Consider the following 7,894-nt stretch of genomic DNA (forward strand, 5'->3'; position numbering starts at 1 on the left):
GGGGGGGGGGGGGGGATAATGTTACACGGGATAAGAAATGGTTTAACTTGCCTAAGCTTGGTTTCCCAGCTGCTAGGCTTGCATCTTAAAAGAAATTTCTGGGTGGTCCTGCTGCTGAACACTGAAGGATCTCTTGCAGTACTCAACTGCTCAGAGACGTCTTGTTTTGATTAACTTTGCAGTGCTCGGTTGTTCTCTGGAAATTCTGGAATAAGCTTTAAAGTAGTAGCTTAATGTAGAAAGCACGTGCTGGTTTCATTCTCAGTCAAAATAATTTTTTTACATCGTGTTTTTCCTTGTCAGTGTTAGTAGCGAATGATCAGCTGCTCATCACCTTTTAGTTTGGCCGTGGAGCCAAGGAACAGAACTGTACTGTGGTAAGTTTCTTTGTCTTTAGAGTTGAAGATTTGTTTGAATAATAAAGTCTTTATCTTTTTGTCACTCAGAGAAGAATACCCATTTAATTTTTTGAAAGACTATCCCTAAAGATGAATTGCCAGGCCCAGGGAGATGAATCATTGCACTTGGAAAACTAGAACTTTTGAACTTAGTATAACTTTTCTACTTTCCCCAGTGCCTCTCCTGTCCTGTATAGGTATTCTTTTGTTTCTTCTTTTTAGTCAATGCAGCTGTAAGAGTATTGCAGCAATCATTTTGGGATTGGCTTGGCTCCACCCCAGTTACAAGACAAAAAGCTTTGATTGCTTGTAGAATTGTACTGTAAGTTTTGCATAACTTTTTGAAAAGATGAAAAGATTAGTAACTTGTAGGTTTGTTAAAAAGTTGGAAGTAGGAACATGAAAAAGTTTATACAGTATATAGAATGATATCTTCTGAGCCAAACCTCCTGCTCTTCTACTGCAGCCATAATTCTGCCTGAATTTTGTTTCTGTTCTTTCCCATGGCATATACATCCAAGTACGGCAGAGTAATCCTCACCTCAGGTGCTGTTTTCATATCTTTCAAACTGCAAATGTCATGGGTAGATTTTGATCGAGTGCAACCTGATTGTTTTACCTCATTATTTACATCTTGGAGTTCTTTCAGCCACGCTGCAGTGTTTGGGCTCCAAGCAAAATGCATCCTTGAAGGTTAGGTTTGACCATGCCCCAGATGCCTACAGAGTTGTGAGCCAGGTTAAGTCAGACCATTAGGAAAACATACTATTTAAATCTAGCTCATCTTGAATTATGTGCACTGTAAGTCACTGTTAAGTCAATGTTCCCCAAACTTGAAATAACGTCCTCAAATGAGAATCTTAAATATGTCTTTTCTACCCCTTTCTTCCCTTGAAAAAGAGGCACCAAGTGTGTTTTCATCCCTATCTTGCTGTTAAATGGCTCTAGGATTGAAGTATCTGTCTTTTCATCCAATGGAAATGCAAATGTAAAGCTTGGTAACTTAACTTTAACAAGACATATCAAGAAATGTTGACACTTCAAATACCATCTTTGGTATTTGATTTAACATCTATGAAAATAACACAATTCATCTTTTAACTTTTGTTTCAGGCAAGTTTGGGCAGATATTCTTTTAATTATACTTTGTTCATACTCATTTTTCTTTGCCTTCATAATTGCTTCAAACTAACACTGTTTTAAACGAACACTGGATGCTGGATTGCTGGGAGGTATTTTTAAGTGCTTTCGAGGCATCTGATCCTTACATCTCTTAGCAATGTGGCTTAAGCTCATTCCTTCTCCTGCCTTCTTTCCTCTGCCCTGGCCCCTAGAATAAACATTTCACGTGGCTAATGCTTTAAAATAGAAGCTGTATGTCATCAATAGATTGGTACGTGACTAGTAACAGAAGATAAGACTGAGCGATCCGAAGTACCTGGAGTTTATGAATGAATTGTGAGTCCTGAAGAAGTGAATCTTAAGAAGGGCACTGAATAAATCTGCAACTTTTTAATACTTAATGTAATAATCTAAGATGATTGTTCAGGTGTTTATCTTCATCGCTACCAAAATCAAATGTTTTCACAAATAACACTTCTATCTGTACTTTTGCTTCTTTACTGCTTTTGTGGTTCTACCTATGCTCACTTAAGCAACATATTTATATACTGCAGAGTTACTTAAATGTAAGCTTGTGGATAATACCCATTTCCATTGCAGTGTGACCTGATAATATTAAAAAATGTGAGAAACATGATCTGGCATCTGTGAAACCTGTAGGCAGTACTAACAGTAAAAGCGAAAGGAACCTGCTGCTTCAGAAAACATTATCTGGGACCAAGTCACATTATCAATGGTAAAACAGAGGCTTATATTATGCTGACAGGTTAATTTTCCAGTTCTACCACTGGCCTACCGTGGGGTTTGAGAGTATCCCTGCATGGGAAAAATACAGCAAACTTGGTCTGATTCAAGTTGAGTTGTCTCAGATGACTGGATTAAGTAAATCTATGTTTTAGATCCATAAAAATTCAAACTGCGTATTATACCTTTGAAATTAATGATGAGTCTAGTGGTGATGATGGAGTGCTGTAAGCAGTCATGTTAAGTTATCATGTTGCACTTGAAAAGATTGCTGGACCATATGTACTGGTGAAGGTATGGGGAATTCAATTTGTTGCAGTGACATTTATAGTGCTTAAAGTTCTTTTGCATTTTTGCTGATGGGTTAAATATCATCAGTGCTTATTAATAATGAACTTCTTAGTGAGGTTTGGCTCTCCTTTGTATATGCTGCTTTTGTTCTCAGTTTGACTGCATTAACTTTAGATGGAACATAAATGCCAATTCCAAATTAATGATTAAACTGCATTGTTCTCTGTAGCTTTATTACATGAAAAAAATCTCAGGACAGGAGAGCAAACTTGATTATTTCACGTGTACTCAGTCATGTTTTCCTGGCTATAAAATTTCACGTAGACAGAATAACTTTGGAAGCTAAGTGCCATAAACAAGAATTTACCCCAAAATGACATATTTTGAAGAGAGTTTCAATGCCTGTCACGAAAGGTGGGCATTCATTCAAAAGAAAATGATCAAGAGTTGACATTTTAGCCGGACCCAAAAAGAGGTAGTGATGAGGGTTGTCTGATGTGCATGTGTTTTCTTGTGCTTTTCTGCTCTAAAGTGCCAGGACATGATGCAGGAAGCAACAATAGGATTCTGTGCAGCAGCCCAGTGTGTGCTATATGTGAGTAAAGGACCTTTTTCTCTGCTGATGGCCAGTTATGGACAGGGAAAAGTATCATTGTTTATTTTAAAAAAAAATATTTTTTTTTTTTCAAAAAATTATCCCAACCCCAAGCAATTGGATGGTTCATTGCTGTCTGTTGCATATCATTACTTCTTCTTTGTGCAGCCTTCACGTGGATATATATGGTCAAGGCAGCTTGTGGACCTTGAAGATGGTATCTTCTCTCTTGAGACCGAACAGCTACGGTGCACCCAAGGACAGAGGCACCTATGACAGTTTCAAGGACGTTGTAGGACAGAGCCAGGCTGACAGCTTCTGAGAAAGGGGCTGAGAACCTTCAGGCTGAAGAGAAGATAGGAAATGGCTTCATATAATGCGGCTGCAAGGTATAACCCAGAGATAAAGGATTGATAGGAAGCATCATCTTATTCTTCATCTTCAGTGGCTGTGTCCACTACACCCCATTATGCCTGAGAATGTTTTCTGCCTGTTGTTAAAGGTTCGAGAGCATTTTTTCAGTTTGCTTCCAGCTTTTGCATTTAGTTTTCTTTGGCTCCATGGGTGTTTACGGAGCAGCAAGGAAAGGAAACGCACTTTTAGTGAGTTGTGATGGCAAGATGAAGGAAGGTTGCAGAACTTGAAACTGCTTCTTAAGTAGTGTTTTTTACCCTTACAATTAGACTTTAACGTGAGTGTTTCTTTATATTTGATTATAAAAAGAATAAATACTTTATTTGTTCTTTGAAATACCATTTTCCCTGTAAATTACTACTACAGTCAGCCAGAACTATCTATCTTCTTTATATACTGGTGCTTTTCATCTAGCTGAGGAAAGCAAATGTGTGTTTTTTCTCTCCTGAAAATCAAAAAAGTAAGAATTTTTCTGCTTTTTGTAGTTACAGTTGCACCCCCTCATATTGCTGCATTTTTCTCTAGTGACACTCTGATGTTTTGAATTGTCACAGGTAATATTCCTGCATTATTTTGTTTCTTGATCACATTCCAGAAAGTTACTTCTCTGAAAAGATGTTATTTTTAAGTTACACAGTTGTGATGTACCGGAGTTCAACATACGCAACATTAAGATTTATCAGACACTGGTTGTTTCTGGCTTTGTAAACTGACCTCTTGATATAATTATTTAAAAAAAAAAAAACAACAAAGCTTGACTGGAGATCAGTTGTAAAAACTTGGTATTGCACAGCTTATTCCTAAATATTTACATGTTGGGTAGTGCTTAGCACTCCTGCTGTCAGGGAAATCATTAGGAAAAGGATTTTGGTAGGATGAAGGTGGCTCCTGCCCAAAATACTTTTTGGGAAAGGGATAGTTTTAGCGCTGTGGTATGATTTGGTCTTGTCCAATCCTTGAGCTTTTGTATCTCAGCCCTATGTACATACAGTCATACTGGGGCTGAATACAGCCTTGAGATTTCCTTTATCCATGCAGCGCTGTCTCTTTGCTCTTCCCTCGCAGTGTGCAGGTCAATTAGAGCAGGTTGCTGGGTCATGTTTCATTTGTCCCCCAGGTCTTTTTCTGCAAAACTGCTTTCCAGCCAGGCAGCCCCAGCATATACCGGTGCATGGGATCATTCCTCCTCAGGTGCAGAACTTCCACTTCCATTTGTTAAACTTCAGGAGGTACCTGGTGACCCATTTCTCCAGCCTGTTGAGGTCCCGCTGGATGGCAGCACACCCATCTGGTGCAGCAGCCACCCTTCCCAGTTTTGTATCCTCTGCAAACTTGCTGAGGTGCACTCTGCCCCATCATCCAGGTCGTAAGTGAAGATGTTGAGCAATACTGGGCACAGTATTAACCTCTGGATTATTCCCTGAGCAACTGCAACCCGCTTCGTGCCATGGATCACAACCCTTAGAGCCCAACAGTTTAGCCAGTTTCCAGTGCACCTCATCACTGTCCACTTACCTAGCCCATACTTGATCAGTTTGTCTGCAAGGCTGTTATGGGGGACAGTGTCTCAAGCCTTGCTAAAGACAAGATAAAAGTTGCACTTCCCTCCCTTCATCCACTGAACTAGTAATTTCATCAAAGAAAGCTCTCAGCTTGGTCAGGTATGATTACCCTTTCCTAAATCCATACTGATTACTGCCAATCACCTTCTTGTCCTTCATGTTTGGAAGTGGTTTCCAGGATTATTTGATCCATCACCTTCCCAGGGATCAAGGTAAGGCTAAGCCTGTAGTTCCCCAGATCCTCCTCCTTAAAGATAGAAGTGATGCTTGCTTCCAGTCCTGAGGAACCTCCCCTGATCATCACAGCCTCTCAATGACATCAGCCAGTTCTCTCAGCACCATGAATGTATCCCATCACATCCTGTGGACTTGTGTATGTCCATTTTGTTTAAATGTTCCCCAATTTGATACTCTTCCATTGAGGGTGAGCCTTTGTTGCTCCAGACCTTCCCATGGGTGGGACCGGGACTCCTGGAAGCAAGTTTTACCAGTGACGGCCAAGGTGGGGAAGGCACAGAATACCACAGCCATTTCCATGTCCTTTGTAACCAGGTCCCTCACCCCATTCAGCAGTGAGCCCACATTTTCCCTTGTCTGCCTCTTGCTGCTGATATACTTCTAGAAGCCCTTCTCGTCCTTCATGTCCCTCACCATGTTCAACTCCAGGTGGGGATTGGTTTTCCTAAGCCCATCCCTGCATGCTCGGACAGGATGGCTGCAACTGACATGTAAAACAATGTTTGTGAATCTGAAGGAAGTGTGGTATGAAGTTATGGGGAACTGTGCTGAAAACAAGCAAAAGGAGATGTTTTTTCACTTAGCAAGTAGTTAAGCTGAAGAACTTGCCAGAATTGTGGCTGTTTGGATGCTAAAGGTTTAGATGGCTTCAAAAGGAGACTAGACAAGACCAGATAGTGCAGTATTTGAGGATTATTAAATACACGGGAAGCACATCTGCCTCAGAAGTCCCTGAGCTGTGAACAGCTGAAGGTTGAGAGAATGCTTTGGGAAATTCTATATGCTTGTTCTACTCTTGTACACATCTCCAGGTGACCGCTCTCAGCCTTTGTTAGAGACAGGACACTGGTCTTGACTTTTTTTCCTGACACAGTAACATCTGGCTCCTTTGTGCTTGACTGAGAGTGAAAGTTTGGATATCTAGGAAGCCACTTCCAATTCTTTGTTCCTTTTTGTTTAAAAATTGAAATAATCTCATTTCCCTAGAGTTTTGCTTTTTGACTTGTGTATTTCCACCTCTGCAGTAAGTGTATCTTGGCCAGTGACAGAGGCAGTCATACAGTGGTGGTGTCAAGAAGCCCCAGGCCCCTTTGTGCTAAATGTTGTCCATATACATCACTCAAATATGCAGAGCTGAACTTAAATTTGGCCAGTTCAGCTTTGTCAGCTGGAAGAGGAGAGGGTGGGAGAATCGCACATCTAATCAACATACAGCCGTGCCTACTAGAACACTTCTCTGTAGATGTAAAACTGTTTGGGGGTGGTTTTTTTCTGATCTAGCTTATTTCTTTGAGACACAAATGCTAAAATGCTGTGAGGGGCTTGTTCTAGGAGGGAATGTTTGCTAGCATATCTAGATCTGCAAGCTCTTTAATAAAAAGGACAAAGAACAAAACAAGTCTACAGCATTAATGAAAGGGAATTTAAAAAATTATTTTTTCAGGACAATGTTCTGTTGTTAGACTTTCTGGAACTTGCGTAAAGGAAAATGTATGCAATTTTTATGGCTACACCTAGATTCATGCCTAAGTTGAAAGTTTTTTGCTGTTTGTCCCACGACCAAAAGCTATCAAGGATCCAGAAGGCAACGTCAGTGTTCACGTGTGTGCTGACCTAGTGCTCCTGGACAATGTGATGAGACATCTTTTTCCTCTGGTCACAATCATCTTTTCCTCTGGTCTTCCATTATATGAGAACTTTGGATCTGTCAAAAGATTCCGGAGACCAACTGCAATGCAAATCAGGGTACATCAAAATAAATAAATAAATAAAAAGTATGGCTATTATCACGAGCCTTCAAATACATTTTTATGTCAACTCTGAACAAAGTGATACTTGAAAAATTTTGCAGTCATCCAACCGATTCACCTAATTTGGCACTATATTGGACATGAGCTTTGGTTCTCATTTTCCTTTTAAAAACATGCTTTTGTTATGCTTTTAGTACCTAACAAGGATGCTGAAACCTGGCTTTTTTTATAGTAACTTGAAACGAAACCCAGCACCATCCAAGCATGGTCCCCTCGGTAAAGCTGTGAGCTGTATGTCCTGCTGCTACCCAGGGCACCCACCAGCCAGACGGACTTCCCATCTGAGGAGAGGTCTGCTCCGCGCAGGGGCTTGAGCGAGCCGGTGCAGCCGCTGCCTTTCAGGTGTGGGGAGGGAGAGGCTGTCGGGGGACTATTGGTGGCAGATAAAAACCTGAGTTCACAGCCAGGTTCTGAAGTGATCTCTTCCTGAGGTAAATGCTTTTGTAGCTTTTTCACTTAACTTTGAGCACTCCTGCCTTTCCTTTCACACTGTTTAGCTTTGACTTTCTTCTCCTTATCTGTCACTAGAGAGTAATTGTCCCTTTCATAAGGACCTTGCTGTAACCTTGAACAGCAGTTCCTGTGGCACCTGATGTGCATTATGAACTATATATACTGATGAAAGAGCAAGGTACAGTCCTAATGTCTTGATGTTTTCTTTTTTAATCTGTTTCAAGGAGCCCTTTCAGCTGGGACATGAAAGCTTTCCCAATTATTATA

Source organism: Pygoscelis adeliae, unplaced genomic scaffold, assembly GCF_000699105.1.
Source record: "Pygoscelis adeliae isolate BGI_AS28 unplaced genomic scaffold, ASM69910v1 Scaffold66, whole genome shotgun sequence".
Taxonomy (NCBI): Eukaryota; Metazoa; Chordata; class Aves; order Sphenisciformes; family Spheniscidae; genus Pygoscelis; species Pygoscelis adeliae.